We start from the raw sequence: 17,091 nt of genomic DNA on the forward strand, positions 1-17,091 counted from the left end.
ACCCCACCTCAATACCTCCACCATCCCGTGGGCTCTCCTGCTCTGTCCTCCGGCCCTTTGCCTTAGGGGCCCTGGAAATATGAAATGTCGCTCGCAATCTTTTTACGTCAATTTGTGTTCTAAAATTAAAATATTGTTCTGAGCACTGCAGTTTGTCCAAACAGAACTTTTTAACTACATGTGGTACATGGCTATGCTCATAAACTGGGTAATGAACTGTGGGGTCTACTTTTTGGTGATACCTCTTGAAAAAGTGAGAAATTTGAGGCTAAAGCAAGATTTTTATGGAAAAAAATGAACTTTTTCAATATGACGCCCTAATTAGTGATGAATAGAGATGAGCGGTGTTCGAGTCGAACTGTTCGCCAATTTCAAATTCGAGCTGTTTTGGGCGGTGTTCGAGTTGTTCATCGAACTCGAACAATTTGCCTAAAATTCGGCTGTTCGAGTTTCTGTTCGATAACTGTTCGTTCACCAAAAGCCTAACTTGATTTGCACATTAAAACTGTTTATCATTGTTAATAGACTGTTTCAGTGTATAGTGGGGGGGGGGGGGGGGGGATTGATCTGTGCTGAAATAACACCGATCTCCATTTTTTTTTTTTTTCTTTCCCGCATTTACAGTGGGGAGGTGCAGTCTCTCAGCCTATCAGCAGTGCACACACAGCAATGTGCACGTGATGCACACAAGCAGGGGCATGTGTCATTGGCTGTGTATGTCACATGTCCTTGCCCTGTAAGAACCAGCCATTTGCCCCGTCGCCACCATTTCTTCATTGCTGCAGCTTAGTGTTAGACGGCACCACTGCTGCTGTGGGCGCTATAGAGTATAAGAGTGTGAATTGCAAGCGAATTGTCAGAGAGATAGGTTTAGGGAGTTGGGAGGAGTCGGGACTAGTTGTAATATCAACCCTTTTCAGGGTAGGTTACAGCAGTTCCTAGCACTTTTTGCCAGGCAGGTCTGTGCCAGTGCTGTGCAAGTGTTTGTCACAGCATTTGGTGTAATCTAGCTCAGCCAATCCTTTTGGGCTAGTAGCATTGTCTGATAGTCATCGTAGCCCGCCTGTGAAGCTAGCTACACCGCCTGTGTATCTAAATTTTTACTGCATCTAACCCAGTAAATAGTTTTGGGCCTAGGAGCAGTGTCTGCACGCCTGTGTATCTAAATTTTTACTGCATCTGACCCAGTAAATAGTTTTGGGCCTAGGAGCAGTGTCTGCACGCCTGTGTATCTAAATTTTTACTGCATCTAACCCAGTAAATAGTTTTGGGCCTAGGAGCAGTGTCTGCACGTCATTGGTTGTTGTGCCAAGAACTACAGATACAGAGTTGAAAATTAGTTAAGCACCAAAATGAGTGGCAAAAGGCCTGCTGCTGGTGGAAAAGGGAATAGGTGTGTTGGAAAGGGAAAAAAAAGGTTGTATCCGTGGGGTAGGTGGTAAAGCAACAGTAACATCTGCAGAAGAAAGACCATCTTCCAGTCAAAGTAAGATGTCTACTTCTTTTCGTGGACAATCTGATATGATTCCTTTCTTACGACCATCGCCAAAAATTCCAGATGAGGCACAAAAACAGCAGGTGCTTGAATGGATATCAAGTGCTCGTTCAAGTGGGCTCTCCTCCATGTCAACTTCAACATCACAACTACTCCAGTCCTCAGAGTTGTCACCCCAATCACACTTTGTTCCTCACATCTCCCAAGTCTCCAGCCGCCCGTCTAACCATGGGGTAACACAGATGCTTGAGTCTGCAGAGCTGTTTACTCATACTATAGCCTGGGAATCAGAGGTCTGCTCCAGAGCTTCTGTGAATCCAGACGAGGAAATGATCTGCACTGATGCCCAGAATCTTTGTGAGTCGGATCCAGGCCCAGATGAAGAAGGTATTAATACACAGAGATGCCAAATGGTGACTGTATATATATTATATATATCAAATTTTATCCCATACAGCTTATATACCAGTCCCAGGTATTCTGTGCAGTTTTGTGATTACCATCACCACGTGGAATGAACAATCCCAGACACCTAGATTACAGACTCACCAGAGACCAACACCACACAAGGAGTTATATTACAATTATATCTGCCTTTATTACACAATTAAAATTGACAATCAATATTTCATAAAAACACAAAAACACAATTTAGTCCATACCACAGGGCAATATAAGAATGTTAAAATAATAGCATACCCAATATAATTTCTCAAGGTCCCCACTAAGATAAATACATAAAAAATCTATACTTCATAATTCCCTTGATAAAAATGACAAAATCTATATTTATAAAAAATATACCAATATTAATATAATATAAATTGCATCAAAAAATGATAGTGAAAAAAGTATAGATAAATAGTACCTATATATAAGGTGCTATGTGCCAAAACCATATACGAAGCTACCCAATGTTCCCACAGGTGCTTATTAGTTCAGCTGTTGCTGAAAAAAATGTGCTGAGTGCTAAACAATAAGACTATCAATCCTACACAAATGAAAGTGCTAAGTGCAACAAAATACTTAAGGGGATACTAATATGTGCCAACACATGAATCCAGGAACAGAGTAAGTGCTAAGTGCTATATATAAAATCAGCAAACAGAGAATGCACCAGTGCCGTACCAAATATAAAGAGGCACATATGCACCTACGAGTGCAGATATGCACCAAGATACCAAATGTGCAAGGAGTGCACTAAGGGGACCTGAATCATAAACTTATTAGCGGTAAATACCTTGGGACTTTAAAACCAGGGAAGCATCATGGCAGGGCCAGATTAATGAGGTTTTCTCAAATAATGATATAACAACTACACTAACTGGTGGTGTACAGTTTGAGGAGATTTTCAAAGCAATAAAAAAAACTTAGCATATAAGAGAACCCGTTCTTGGTGGAACAGAGCCTTTTTAGAGAACTACATTCAGCACCACTTGATCCCGAGAGGATTACGTATCCATGTCACTCCAGCATTTCCAGTAAATGATGACGAATTCATTAAAAACTGGGAGGAGGTATGCAATATTGCATCAAAGCAACTCATGGAACTCCTGGTTAAGCATCATTCTAAGAACTTATTAGAAGTGGATAAATTGCTGGATGAGATGTTTATCAAAGCTAAGGCTTGTTTACCTAATGACCAATTTTCCTCTATGGATGGTCAGCTTGAAAAATTGATGGACCAATGGATAAAGGAGATCCGAATGAACCAAACGAATAAATTAATACGCGATCAGAGAGACTTCTCAAGTGGAAAAATTTATAGATGGCGAAAAGATAACCCGAATGTGGGTATATTTTTTATAAATATAGATTGTCATTTTTATCAAGGGAATTATGAAGTATAGATTTTTTATGTACCGTATATACTCGAGTATAAGCCGAGATTTTCAGCCCAAATTTTTGGGCTGAAAGTGCCCCCCTTGGCTTATACTCGAGTCACGGTAGCGGTGGGGTCGGCGGGTGAGGGGGAGAGGGCGCTGAGGTCTACTTACCTAGTCCCAGCGATCCTCGCGCTGTCCCTGCCGTCCCACGGGCTTCGGCGCTGCAGCTTCTTCCTCTTCAGCGGTCACGTGGGACCGCTCATTACAGAAATGAATAAGCGGCTCCACCTCCCATAGGGGCGGAGCCGCCTATTCATTTCTCTAATCAGCGGTGCCGGTGACCGCTGATAGAGAAAGAATCTGCGGCACCGAAGACAGCTGTGACAGGCGGGGACAGCGCGAGGATCGCCAGGACTAGGTGAGTATGTTATATTCACCTGTCCACGTTCCAGCCGCCGGGCGCCGCTCCATCTTCCCGGCGTCTATCTGCGCTCTGACTGTTCAGGTCACAGGGCGCGATAACGCACTAGTGTGCGCAGCGCCCTCTGCCTGATCAGTCAGTGCAGAGAGACGCCGGGACCAGACGCTGGGAGCTGCAAGTAGCGAGGTGAGTATGGCTTTTTTTTTTTTTTATTGCAGCAGCAGCGGCCATCGCACAGATTTATGTGGAGCATCTATGGGCCAATATGAACGCTGCAGAGCACAGTATGGGGCACAGCTATAAGGCAATAAAAACAGTGCAGAGCGCAGTATGGGGGACAGCTATAAGGCAATAAAAACAGTGCAGAGCGCAGTATGGGGCACAGCTATAAGGCAATAAAAACAGTGCAGAGCGCAGTATGGGGGACAGCTATAAGGCAATAAAAACAGTGCAGAGCGCAGTATGGGGGACAGCTATAAGGCAATAAAAACAGTGCAGAGCGCAGTATGGGGACAGCTATAAGGCAATAAAAACAGTGCAGAGCGCAGTATGGGGGACAGCTATAAGGCAATAAAAACAGTGCAGAGCGCAGTATGGGGCACAGCTATAAGGCAATAAAAACAGTGCAGAGCGCAGTATGGGGACAGCTATAAGGCAATAAAAACAGTGCAGAGCACAGTATGGGGCACAGCTATGGGCCACTATGAACAGTGCAGAGCACAGTATAATATGAACAGTGCAGAGCACTATATGGCAGAGCTATGGGGCAATATGAATGGTGCAGAGCACTATATGGCACAGCTATGGGGAAATATGAACAGTGCAGAGCACTATATGGCACAGCTATGGGGCAATAATGAACTGTATGGGGCATTATATGTGGCACATTTTTATATAGAGCATCTTATGGGCCCATTATGAACTTTATGGAGCATTACGTGGTCTGTGGTCTTGGATATACAGTATTTTGAGAATTTAATCGCTATAGTATGGGGTTTTTTTAACGTTTTTTTTTTATCCCGTTAGAAATGGATCCCAATACTTCTGATCCTGGACCAAAACAAAAACGCAGGTCATACGAAGCTGGTTTCAAACTTAAGGTTGTGTCAAGAGCAGAAGAAAGCAATAACAGTATAGCAAGTAGGGAATTTTGTGTTAACGAAAAACAAGTGAGAGAGTGGCGGAAAATGAAAGCTGACTTGGTAAAGATTCCAAAGGCAAAAAAGCTCGACGTGGTTTGAAGACGTCATATGAGGCTCTAGAGACTGAGTTGCATAAATGGGTTATGGAGTGTCGTCAAAATGGTTACTGCGTAACACGCATGGGAATTCGCTTACGTGCTCTTCAAATGGCTAAAGAAGACAAATTGAAAGCACCAGGCATTGAAAATTTTGTTGCATCAGCAGGATGGTGTACCCGCTTCATGAGTAGATTTGGCCTATGTTTGCGGCAAAGAACAAAGATTTCACAGAAGTTGCCAAAAGACCTTGATGAAAAAGTGATGTCATTCCATTCATTCATCATAAAACAAAGAAGGATCCATAACTATGACCTGGGAGATATTGGAAATATGGATGAAACACCTATGACTTTTGATCTTCCAAGCAACAGAACTGTCGCAAATATGGGAGATAAAACTATTTTACTCAGAACCACAGGAAATGAAAAAAAAACACTTCACAGTCGTTCTTTCATGTTTGGCTAATGGAACTAAGCTGCGGCCTGTCATTATTTTTAAAAGAAAGACCTTGCCTAAAAAGGTCAAATTTCCACCACGAATTACAGTGCGCGCGCATGTTAAAGGCTGGATGGATGAAGATGGAACAAAAAAATGGCTGGAAGAAATTTGGAATGGACGACCAGGAGCAACCTTAAAGAAAAAACCATCATTACTAGTCTGGGATATGTTCAGAGCACACACATCTGATGACATAAAAAAACTGGCAAAGTCTTCTCAAGTTACTTTGGCGGTTATTCCAGGTGGACTTACATCTGTATTGCAGCCCCTAGATGTGTGTTTAAATAAACCTTTCAAAGACTGTGTGCGAAGGATGTGGCATGAATGGATGTCATCTGGTCAAGCCCGACTGACAAAACTTGGAAATCTGATAAAGCCGGACATAGAATTAATAGCAAAGTGGGTTCGTGATGCATGGGAAGAGATTCCAGAGGACATGGTGCAACGGGCCTTCAAGAAGTGTGGCATTAGTAACGCTATGGATGGCAGTGAAGACAACGCTTTGTATGAGAATGACAGCAGTGACGGTGATGACAAACTCAGTGATGATGACAACGTCTATGCTGATAACCTCTTACCAGCTGAATTTGAGGCTCTGTTTGGAGATACAGATGATGAATCCAGTGAATTTGAAGGATTTTAACTTGTGTTTAGCTTGGTTGTTGATTGATCTATGGTTTTTGTACTTTTAAAGTTATTGTTGTTACCGTATTGTTTTTGTTGACCCTTTTTCCACTTACAGTGCTAATTTAATGTTTTCTTCTAAATAAATATTCAAAAAAAAAACACTTAACGTACTGATGTCTCAATTAATTTTACTTTTATTGGTATCTATTTTTATTTTTGAAATTCACTGGTAGCTGCTGCATTTCCACCCTAGGCTTATACTCGAGTCAATAAGTTTTCCCAGTTTTTTTGTGGCAAAATTAGGGGGGGGGGTCGGCTTATACTCGAGTATATACGGTATTTATCTTAGTGGGGACCTTGAGAAATTATATTGGGTATGCTATTATTTTAACATTCTTATATTGCCCTGTGGTATGGACTAAATTGTGTTTTTGTGTTTTTATGAAATATTGATTGTCAATTTTAATTGTGTAATAAAGGCAGATATAATTGCCAGATGAAGAAGGTTCTGAGCATAATGTAGACCCTTGTTCCCAAACTGTAACTCCTGTTGGTGGAGACAATGAGGAAGATGATGATGAGACTGAGATACCTGATTGGAATGAAAACTTGACTTTTCGGTCAGGGCAGGAAGAGGTTGGCTCTGAGGACGATGGGTGTGAGAACACACAGGATGATGATGACGAGGTTGGAGACCCCACTTACTGTCAACCAACAGTCCGCCAGTCCATGAGGTCAACAGAGCAGGTGGAGGAGGATGCTAGTGACGAGTCTGACGACGAGGTTATGTTGCACCTTCCTGGACAGAGACGGAGTACTGGAAGCATGTCAACAACTGCATCCTCAATCCCAACTGTGCCTCTGAGCAGAAGTTGTGGTGGCTCTTCAGGTCGCACGGGCTCTAAGCCTTGCATAGCCTGGGCATTTTTTGACATCGCAAAGGATGAGCCAACTCATGTTGTCTGTAAGATTTGTCAACAAAATCTCAGTAGAGGCCAAAAAATGACTAGCTTGAGTACTTCATGCATGAACCGTCACATGGATATGAGGCATAAGTTGCAGTGGGAAGCTCACTGTGCTACAATGCGGCGTAGTGGGCTGGGTCAACCACCGTCTGCTCCAACAAGCACATCCACGTCCTCTTCATCCTCTGACTGTGGGGACAGTAGTCGCACATGGTTTTGGACGCAGACCTTCTTCCTCTTTACCAGCAGCAGCCAGTGTGATTGGCAGGTCGTCAGGACATTTGCAAGTGGAAACACCTGCTGGTGTTGAGCGCTCTCCGACATTGACACCACATTTTGATCAAGGCAGCATAACATCTCCACCTGTACCTTCCTCACAGATTAGCAGTTTGCCGGGGACACCCTACTCAACTCCGTCTAAGCACAGCAACCAGCCCTCAGTCCCTCAGATGTGGACAAGTAAATGACCATTTCCTCCTAGCCATGACAAAGCTAAGAGGTTGAATTTCACCATCTACAAGCTGTTGGCTACAGAAATGCTGCCTTCCCGCCTGGTGGACACAGAGGATTTTCGAGACCTTATGTCTGTCGCAGTGCCCCGGTACCAGATGCCCAGTCGCCTCTACTTCTCAAAGAAAGCTGTGCCTGTGCTACACCAGCATGTCGCACACAACATCACCGCTTCCTTGAGAAACTGTGTGTGACAGGGTGCATTTCACCACAGACACTTGGACGAGTAGACATGGACAGGGTCGTTACATGTCGGTGACTGGGCACTGGGTAACTATGGCGACATCAGGAGAAGGGGCTGCTGTCCAAGTCTTGCCGTCCCCATGAGTTGCTCGTCGATCCTCTGTATCTAGAAGTTCCTTCACTGCTTCTGCCTCCTCAACCTCCTTTCGGTCCTCCACCTGCACCCAAAGCCTGTCTGGAAATGCCACCTGCGTTCTAACTGCGCAGAAGGAATCCTGCACACCTCCTTACTATGCTGTCACCAGGGCTCAACGGCATCAGGCAGTGTTTACACACTGAAATGTCTGGGAAATGTGAGTCACACAGCTGAGGAGTTGTGGTCAGCTCTGGAGACCGAGTTCCATCAATGGTTGTCTCCACTCAACCTGCAGCCAGGGAAGGCCGTGTGCGACAATGCTGGAAACCTGTGTGCTGCCCTTCGCCGGGGCAATGTCAAACACGTGCCTTGTATGGCTCACGTTTTGAACCTGGTTGTCCAGCAATTTTTGTCCCACTATCCCGGACTAGATGGGCTTCTGCAGAGGGCATGGTCGCTGTGTGCTAACTTCCGCCGTTCGCATCCCGCAGCTCAACGACTTACATCTCTACAGAAGTCATTGAGCCTGCCAGTTCACCGGCTGAAATGCGATGTGCCCACACGGTGGAATTCAACTCTGCACATGTTGCAGCGATTGTGGCAGCACTGACGAGCCCTGGTGCAATACGTTATGACATATAGCCTGGGCCAACGAGATCCAGAGGTGGCGCAAATCACGCTACAGGAGTGGTCTCAGATCAGGAACCTATGCACACTTCTGCACAGTTTTCAAATAGCAACAAAGATGTTTAGTGCTGACAATGCCATTTTCAGCATGACTATTCCTGTGAATAACATGCTGGAGCACACCTTAAACAGTATTCGGAGTCAGGTGGTGGAACAAGAGGAGGAGGAGGAACAGGAGGAGTCGTATGCGGAAGGGATAAAATCTCCAAGGTCCAGACGGTTGGCAGCACCAAGGCGGCTGGCTTTGGAGGCTGGGGAGAGAGATTACCGAGGGCGCATGGTAGCAGCCAAACTGTTGAGGAAGGTGTAGGAGGCGAGAAAGAAGTGGAGGACGAACTGGCGCTGGGCATGGAAGACTCATCAGATGAGGGATACCTTGATCAAATTTCTGTTGTGCGAGGTTGGGGGGAGAGGGCAGAGGAAGGAAGCATGATTCTCACCTCGCCACCACCAAGACAACAAGGAGTTGGTCCTCCTGGATGCGCAAGACATGTGCGAGGTTGGGGGGAGAGGGCAGAGGAAGGAAGCATGATTCTCACCTCGCCACCACCAAGACAACAAGGACTTGGTCCTCCTGGATGCGCAAGACACATGAGTGCCTTCTTGCTGCACTACTTGCAACATGACCCTCGGATTGTCAGAATCCGAAGTAATGCTGACTACTGGGTTGCCACACTCTTAGATCCCCGGTACAAAAGTAAATTTGGCGAAATAATTCCTGCCATAGAAAGGGATTCACGCATGCAGGAGTATCAGCAGGGACTGTTACAGAATCTAACATCTGCTTTTCCACAAAAAAACAGTGGTGAACGCAGTGAATCTTTGAGTTCTAACTTTCCTACCGTGGGACTATCGAGTCATCAGTCAAACCGTCACAGTTACATCGTATCTGGTGGTAACAGCAATTTTTTCCAATCATTTCAAGATTTTTTTAGACCATCCTTTGCAAGGCCACAGGAGACAAGACGTCTGACACAGCCAACGCCTAGAGAGGATGGTACAAGAGTATCTCCAAGTTAACATCGATGCCATGACTGTGGAACTGGACCCTTGCTCATTTTGGGCTTCCAATCTTGAAAAATGGCCTGAGCTCGCCACTCACACCTTGGAGATCTTGTTGTGCCCCGCAGCCAGCGTTTTCTCTGAACGTGTGTTCAGCGCTGCTGGTGGTGTGCTGACAGATAAGCGCACGCGGCTGTCCAGTAACAATTTAGACAGACTACCGTTCATCAAGATGAACAAATCCTGGATCCGCAAGGACTTTTCTACCCCTGTGTCATCCTGGGGAGACTAAAAGGTTGATGATTTTTTTAAATCACCTCACCAACCTTTTTAAAAACCTCTGGCGAAATTGATGCCACTTAAGTGGTGTCTGTGGCCGAATTTTTTGAAAAAATGGAGACTCTTTATTGAGTCCCCTTGCTGTGTTTTACATGACGTTGCCATCGTCCATTCTAGGTGGGTGGGGTCGTCTGCAAAGTTGTTTACTCATACTATGGCCTGTGATTCAGAGGTCTGCTTCAAAGCTTCAGTGTCTGTTAGTCAGCAGAGTAGCCCACCCACCCACCGCCTGTTTACCTAAGTACTATTTTGTAATGGCATCTAGCCCAGGAAATCCTTTTGGACCTAGTAGCAATTTCTGCAACTCAGCAGAGTACCCCACACATGAAGCAAGCTACACTGCCTGTTTACCTAAATATTATTTTTTAACTGCATCTAGCCCAGGCCTAGTAGCAATTTCTGCTACTCAGCAGAGTACCCCACCGATGAAACAAGCTACACTGCCTGTTTACCTAAGTACTATTTTTTAACTGCATCTAGCCCAGGAAATCCTTTTGGGCCTAGTAGAATTTTGTGCTACTCAGCAGCGTACCCCACCCATGAAGCAAGCTACACCGCCTGTTTACCGAAGTACTATTTTTTAACTGCATCTAGCCCAGGAAATCCTTTTAGGTCTAGTAGCATTTTGTGCTACTCATCAGAGTACCCCACCCATGAAGCAAGGTACACCGCCTTCTTCCTTTCTCAATCTAACCCCTTGGCTCTGGGGTGTCCACTGTCCCTCCAGCTCTCTCCTTCTCACAGGTGCACTACCGCGTGTATTCACACTGTGGCGAATCTTTTGGGCCCAGGCATAAAAAGTCATCGAGGTAGTGGATAATATGTGCCGCCTTACAAACATCCATGAAGACCCATTCGAGGAAGCAACTAAATGCCTGAAAAAGTGAGCAGGATATGGAGCACCCCATGGGCAAATAGCGATCTATGTAATATGCTCCTTCACAGAAGCAGCCCAATGGGAGTACACTATTCGTAGGCACAGGTAGTAACCGGAGCGCCCCCTCAATGTCTGTTTTGGCCATTAGGATGCCCCTTCCCAACTTCTTGACCCACTTGATTGCCTCGTGAAAGGGGGTACAGTACATAGTACTGTACTTGGTTCCGCGTCGATGTTGTCGTTTACTGACCTGCCCCTTGGATAAGACAAATGGTGGATTAGTCTGAATGTATTGGGTTCCTTTTTTGGCACGACACCCAATAGGGATACCACTATGTCTTCTAAGGAAAGTGTTCTGAATGCACCCGCCGCCATTCTACCTAAAGATATTTCTTTTTTAAATTTTTTTGTCACGACGTATGGGTATTGGTAGGGTGATTTTAGATTTTTACTCTAGCCTTTCTTGATTTTAGAAGGGCATGACATGCCTATATCTGTGTCTCCTCCTCCTTTTACTCCTCCACCTCTTTTCTTTTCGCATGACTATATGTAGTTGTGACTTTTCTATGTGTTTGTTGTGTCTTCTGAGCAGTTTGTCAGCTTTTGAACACCTTTTAAGGTGTTTTCTATGTGTTTGTATGTGTTTGTGTTTGCCTGCCATTGGTTTCAATGGGGTTTGACGGTGTTCATCGAATGTTCGATGAACATTCGTCGAACACGTCCCAGTTCGACGAACATTCTTCGAACATGTCCCAGTTCGACGAACCGAACTCGAACACTAGGGAGGTGGCTCAACACTAGTATTACCCAGTCTGAGTACATGTGGGGGTTGCCTTGTTGCTAGGGTAGGGAATCCCCACATGTAATCTAGCAGGCTAGTAGCTGTAAATCATTCAGCTGCCGCGATGAAAACTAAATCTCCGAGCAGTCATAAATACTCGGAGGTCACCCAAGTGTGCTCGGGAACACCCGAGCAACGAGTACACTCGCTCCTCACTAGCCCTAATGTTTCAAATTCTGTGTCATACTTGTGGGTTCAAAAAGCTCACTATACCACTGGATAAAATACTTGAGGGGTGTAGTTTACAAAATGGGGTCAGTTGTGGGGGTTTCTGCTGTTTAGCACTGAAGAGCCCTGCAAATGTGACAGAATGCCAACCATCAGCCAAATTTGTGTTCCAAAATTTCTGTTCCACTCCGAGCCCTGCTGTTTGTCCAAACAGAACTTTTTGACTACATATGGGGTATCCCTGCACTCGTAAAAACAGAGGGTAATAAACTGAGTCCACTTCTGCAAATGTGAGACATTTGGAACTAAAGCAAGAGTTTAGAGGTATTTTTTTTTTCATTACACTTTGCATTAATTCCTGTGTAGCACCTGAAGGGTTAAAAAAAATGCTGTTTTTAAAATAGTATCACTTTTGGGGAGTTTCCAATATATAGGCCCCTCAAAGTCCTCTTTCACAGTGGGACATGACACTCGCAAACCATAACAGTAAATTATGCACTATAATATGGCACTTCCTCCCTTCTGAGTTTTGCACTGTGCCTCAAAAGTAGTTCCCGATTACATGTAGGGTATTGGTGTATTCAGGAGAAATTGCAAAACAAACTGAGAGGTCATTTTTTCCTGTTAGCCCTTATAAAAGTTCAAAACTTGGGGCTAAAACAACATTTTAGCTGTAAAAATGTAATTATTCTTTCTTCACCGCCTAATGGTATAACTTTCATGTGTCAACATGATTCCTGCAGCCCTACATGAATTCAGCCCTAACCCAGTAATAAAAAAAAAATATATACTCAGAGCTTAGCGGAGGAAGGAACTCCTCAGGAAAATACTCAGAACTGTAGCAAGCTGTACCTTCAAGGACTAACAAATGACCAAACCCAATTTCTGCTTTTTATTAGATCAAAGTTACGCCCACATCCCTCCCTTTTTTAAGCTCATGTGGGAGATGGTTGTGGATGTGCTGGGCCTTTCAGAATTTGATGATGTCCCCAACTTACAGCATATGTTCGCCTCTGGAAGTCCCAGATGGTAGATATTGTTGTCATGTTTCTTGCGATTTTACTTTCATATCGAGATGAAACATGGCCTGAATGGCATCATCCATCGAACTGTCACAAAGTTGGAGGGGTTAGAATGGTCTTACAGTGATGTGTGTGAATGTGTTATGTTCATTCCTTCGCTATGATGCGATTAATATATCTCCTGTAACGTTGTACCCACTCAGGTGCGTAGGAGGAAACAGGAGCCACATTCTCTTCTGCGTTCAAGTGGGTTTATTGCTCCATAAACCACATAACAGTGTGAACAACAGGTAAACAAACAGCTTTTAGCTCAGGAAAGGAAAATACAAAAGTCCAGTCCTTCAGGCTCAGTCCTGCAGCCTTAACACACTTTGGAGGCCCTCTCCTCCACACACACAGACTCCTGTCTGTAGTGTCCCATCTGGACACAGGGACCTCTGTCCACCCTGACAGATTCCCAAACACTCTCTTACCATGTGCTACACATCTCCATTAAGTAGCCTGAAACCACACCCATTGGTGAAGTAACGTCACATGATTAGACATGTGGCTATGACATCACCACAGGTCCTTAAACAAACACAAATAGGCATGGTTATGCCCCTTACCCAGGGGTGAGGTATATGGGTAGCCAGACCCTCCCATCTCTCATAGCTACCCGTAACCCGGACTCAAACATCCTAAACAATTCCTTATTGCCTTATGTGTATTAAACAAAACACTCCGGGTTACATCACAGCGGCAAGCCTTCTCTGTGATACATACCTCCCATCGACTATACAAGCTTTAGCCATGCTACATACCTCCCCCCTCTGCCTAAAGCCGTGGGGCTTGGCACTTGTCCTAAACCGACTAGAGACCCCTCTCAGTCGTCCCTGACAGTCAAACCGTCCGTTTAAGTCAGGGCCTGTCATTGAACCCTTTCGTCGGCATTCGTCATCCCTTTCGGTCAGATCCCTTAATAACGATGACCCTGTAGCAGACGAGATGACAAGGGATCTCCTGCTTAGGTCACTTAACCCTGAGCTAACTGAGGCATCACTGCTTCTACCCGTTTCATCAGGCCACCTTCTCCCATGGTTTTTATTGCCTGGAGAGCAATCCATCCACTTTTCTCTATGTCCCCTGCTAGCTTCCGCTTGAGGACTTCTGGTCTTACGCAAACTTCTTCGCATCTCTGGCAGCTGTCTATTAACTTGCCATCTCTCAAGTCTCAGCTGCTCTACCTCCCTTAGGTATGCCATGCGATATTCCAGGAGCATGCGGATATTCCTGAGACTCTCTCTGGATCCGACAACCAGGAACGGAACCATCCCATCTTCACCCAAGACCTGGACCTCTTCATCAGCGGGTATCCTCAGTCTCTTCAGACCGGATTTATCCACCATCTCCTGCATCACTCTCCCAAGTTTCCCAATGACTTTCGCCACCAGACCTTTAGGTACTTGGACTGTGTCTTCCACTAAGCCCAGCCGACTAATAGCTTTCCTTTCACGCTCCAAACGTCGAATGGCTTCATCATTCTTCAAAATGATCTTCTGCTTTGTACGGAGGCAGTGTAGGTGCATATCCCTCAGGACAGCCACCCGCTTCACTGTGACTTCCATAGTCGACAGTATCACCAACTGTTTAGTCTCTGGTGCCCAGTGCACACTACATGCTTCCACCGCTTTTCTAAAAGCCTCATGCACACCTTCACCGGTACAGGCTTCTTGCACATCCTCGGGTACATCTATCACACTCTTGAAGAGCGGGGTCTCACTCTCTTCATGGACGGACGGCTCCGGTTCTTCTATGGACCTTTCCATTAAGACATCTGCCATGACCGGGTGACTGTCTTGTTCTGCCTTTACCGCGAGCTCTTCCTCAGTTTTACCCTTCTCAACAACCTTTGCCAAGATGGGTATCGGCAGCTCCGCCTTGTTATCACTCGGGGATGACTGCTGTACGCCTCGGACCCGTAACTTCTCCTTTGACAGAAGACTTCTTACTGCTTCTCGGAGCACTACCACATTTTCGCCTAAGGCCTTATTCTCACTGTGCCACACTGTCAGGTGACCTCTGAGCTCAGAGACCTCCTTCTCCATCTCATCCAACCTGTGCTCCGCCATTTTGTCTCAGGGCCTTTTCTTGTTCGAGAGACTCTTTGAGCAGCTCTATCTCGCTTCTCCCATCCTCCGGATTGGTGGAGCATGCATCACTTGAGGAGGTATCTAATTCAGGCACCACTTCTTTGGTGGCCACCTCCACTTCTGCACCCTCAGACTTTGCACTGTCAGCGTCAACCCTCTCTGGTGTCTTAGCGGTGACATCCTTAGGTTCGTCCCGTTCCCCTGGGACTTTAAAGTACTCCAGACAATTCAAGTCCTCAGCACCAGATTTTCTGGAGCCTTCACCCTCTTCCGTCACATCTTCACAAGGTGCAACTGGTTCAGCCCCTTTGCCTTTTCTACGTCTCCGGCGACGGGAGGAAGACTTGCCAGCAGAACCTGAGTCAGCCTTACTGCACTCTTTTCCACTGGTGTCATCATCTGAATGGAAGTCACCACCACCCAATTGGTCTTCCTGGAATCGACAGTCCCCACTTAAACAGGTCACAATTTCTGGCATGGCTGTCACTGCCATCCTGTCTTCACCCGTGTCAGTATTTCTGATACCGGTACATCATACTCAGTTGTAGCACTTGTTACTGGCCTTGTCATGTCACAGTCACCCTTGGAGTCTGTCACACCCCACAATAAGGCGACCCCCCAAGTCACACTCTAACTGGGTGTCAGCTCCACTCTGTTTAACCACCACATCCTTATCTACCAGTTCATTACCAGTCACACTGTCGCACACTTCAGGTGACGTCAGGTCAGTAAGTTCGGCAGACGCACGGTTTCCTCTGGTCGCCCTTATACCTGACCCATCAGTGTTGGGAGGTGTTTCTGCCAATGTTGTCTCACCAAGTTGGGCCCGTTCACCATTTTCTTTGGGCATGTCCAGCTTTGGTCTGTCCACACTAGGGGGCGCATTCACAACATTACTACCTCCCATACACATAATTTCCACAAACACTTCACCTTTTTCCCCACCAGTCCCACAGTGCTTCCAAATCTTGTCCTATTACCATAGGACACGGCAAGTTCGGGACTACAGCCACCTCATGGTATGTGGAAACATCAGCTGCGACAATGTAGAGAGTGGCTACCTGAAGACCTTTAGCGTCCCCACTTATGCCACTTATTTTCACCTTTGTCCCAGGTGACACAGAACTTCCTGGAAGGGTCCTCAGCAAAGACGCTTCCCTCCCCGGGTCTAACAACCCCCGCACATGCTCTCCATCCAGCCAAAAAGGACACAGTCGTGACTCGTCACTGATCGGCTCCCCTTTTTTTGGTTCCGCCCCCTTTTGGGCAAGTGCTCTGTTTTTTGACACCACCCCTGTTCGGGTTACAGCCCCCTTTTGGGATTCCACCCCTTTTTGGGCTACTACCCCTATCTGGGTTACCGCCCCTTTTTGGGACTCCACCCCCTTTTGGGCAACCATCCCCGTTTGGGTCCCCGCCCACTTTTAGGGACACTCCCTTCCCTGGGGTACACTCTGTGGACTTCCCCACGGCACTCAGGCCCCAGTTCGCACAGTACACCACTTAGTCTCTGGGCCTGTACTGGCCCTTTAAGAGTCTGCAAAGAGAAAAAAAAATGTTTTTTTTTTTTTTGTTTTTTTTTTTTTTCCCTTCAACACTTCACCAGCTCCTGCTGGCAATCACAAGCCGCTTCTGCTGAACCTCTTGCTGCAACTGCAGCCGCACTCCACAATGCTCTGTACAGCTCCACCGCAGACTTCGTGGACCCGCCGATCCACCGCAAGCCCCTTGTCACCTTCGTAACCCCGCCGAGTTACAGCAAGACGCTTGTCACCTTCGTAACCCCTCCGAGTTACAACACAAACTTCGTGACCTCACCGAGCCACAGCAAGCTGACTTTCAGGAAAAAAAACTTCACAGTCTTTCACTGACGCTGGTCAGAACAACACAGACACTGGTCTGTTTCACACCCGGCTTTACAGCACAAACACAATTTTCACTGACTCCAGTCAGTATCACACGGTTTTTAGACCGTTACCCGTTGGCAACTTCACGGGCTCCTGAACACCCCGGTCAGTACACACGGACACCTGTCCGTTACCTGTTGGTGCCGGCCACACAGTTTCCCGGATCCCTCTTCTCCTCAGAGGTATCCCAAAACAACAGTTCTCACTGATCCCAA

The 17,091-nt window shown here is 46.1% G+C and overlaps 1 protein-coding gene across 3 annotated transcripts in view; it reads left to right on the plus strand.

Moving 5' to 3' along the window:
- NTN4 (netrin 4) overlaps positions 1–17,091 on the plus strand; it is a 313,242-nt gene that overhangs the window by 271,444 nt on the left and 24,707 nt on the right. The gene's annotated exons all lie outside the window — the stretch shown is intronic.

This window comes from Ranitomeya imitator, chromosome 4 (assembly GCF_032444005.1).
Source record: "Ranitomeya imitator isolate aRanImi1 chromosome 4, aRanImi1.pri, whole genome shotgun sequence".
In the NCBI taxonomy this organism is placed as follows: Eukaryota; Metazoa; Chordata; class Amphibia; order Anura; family Dendrobatidae; genus Ranitomeya; species Ranitomeya imitator.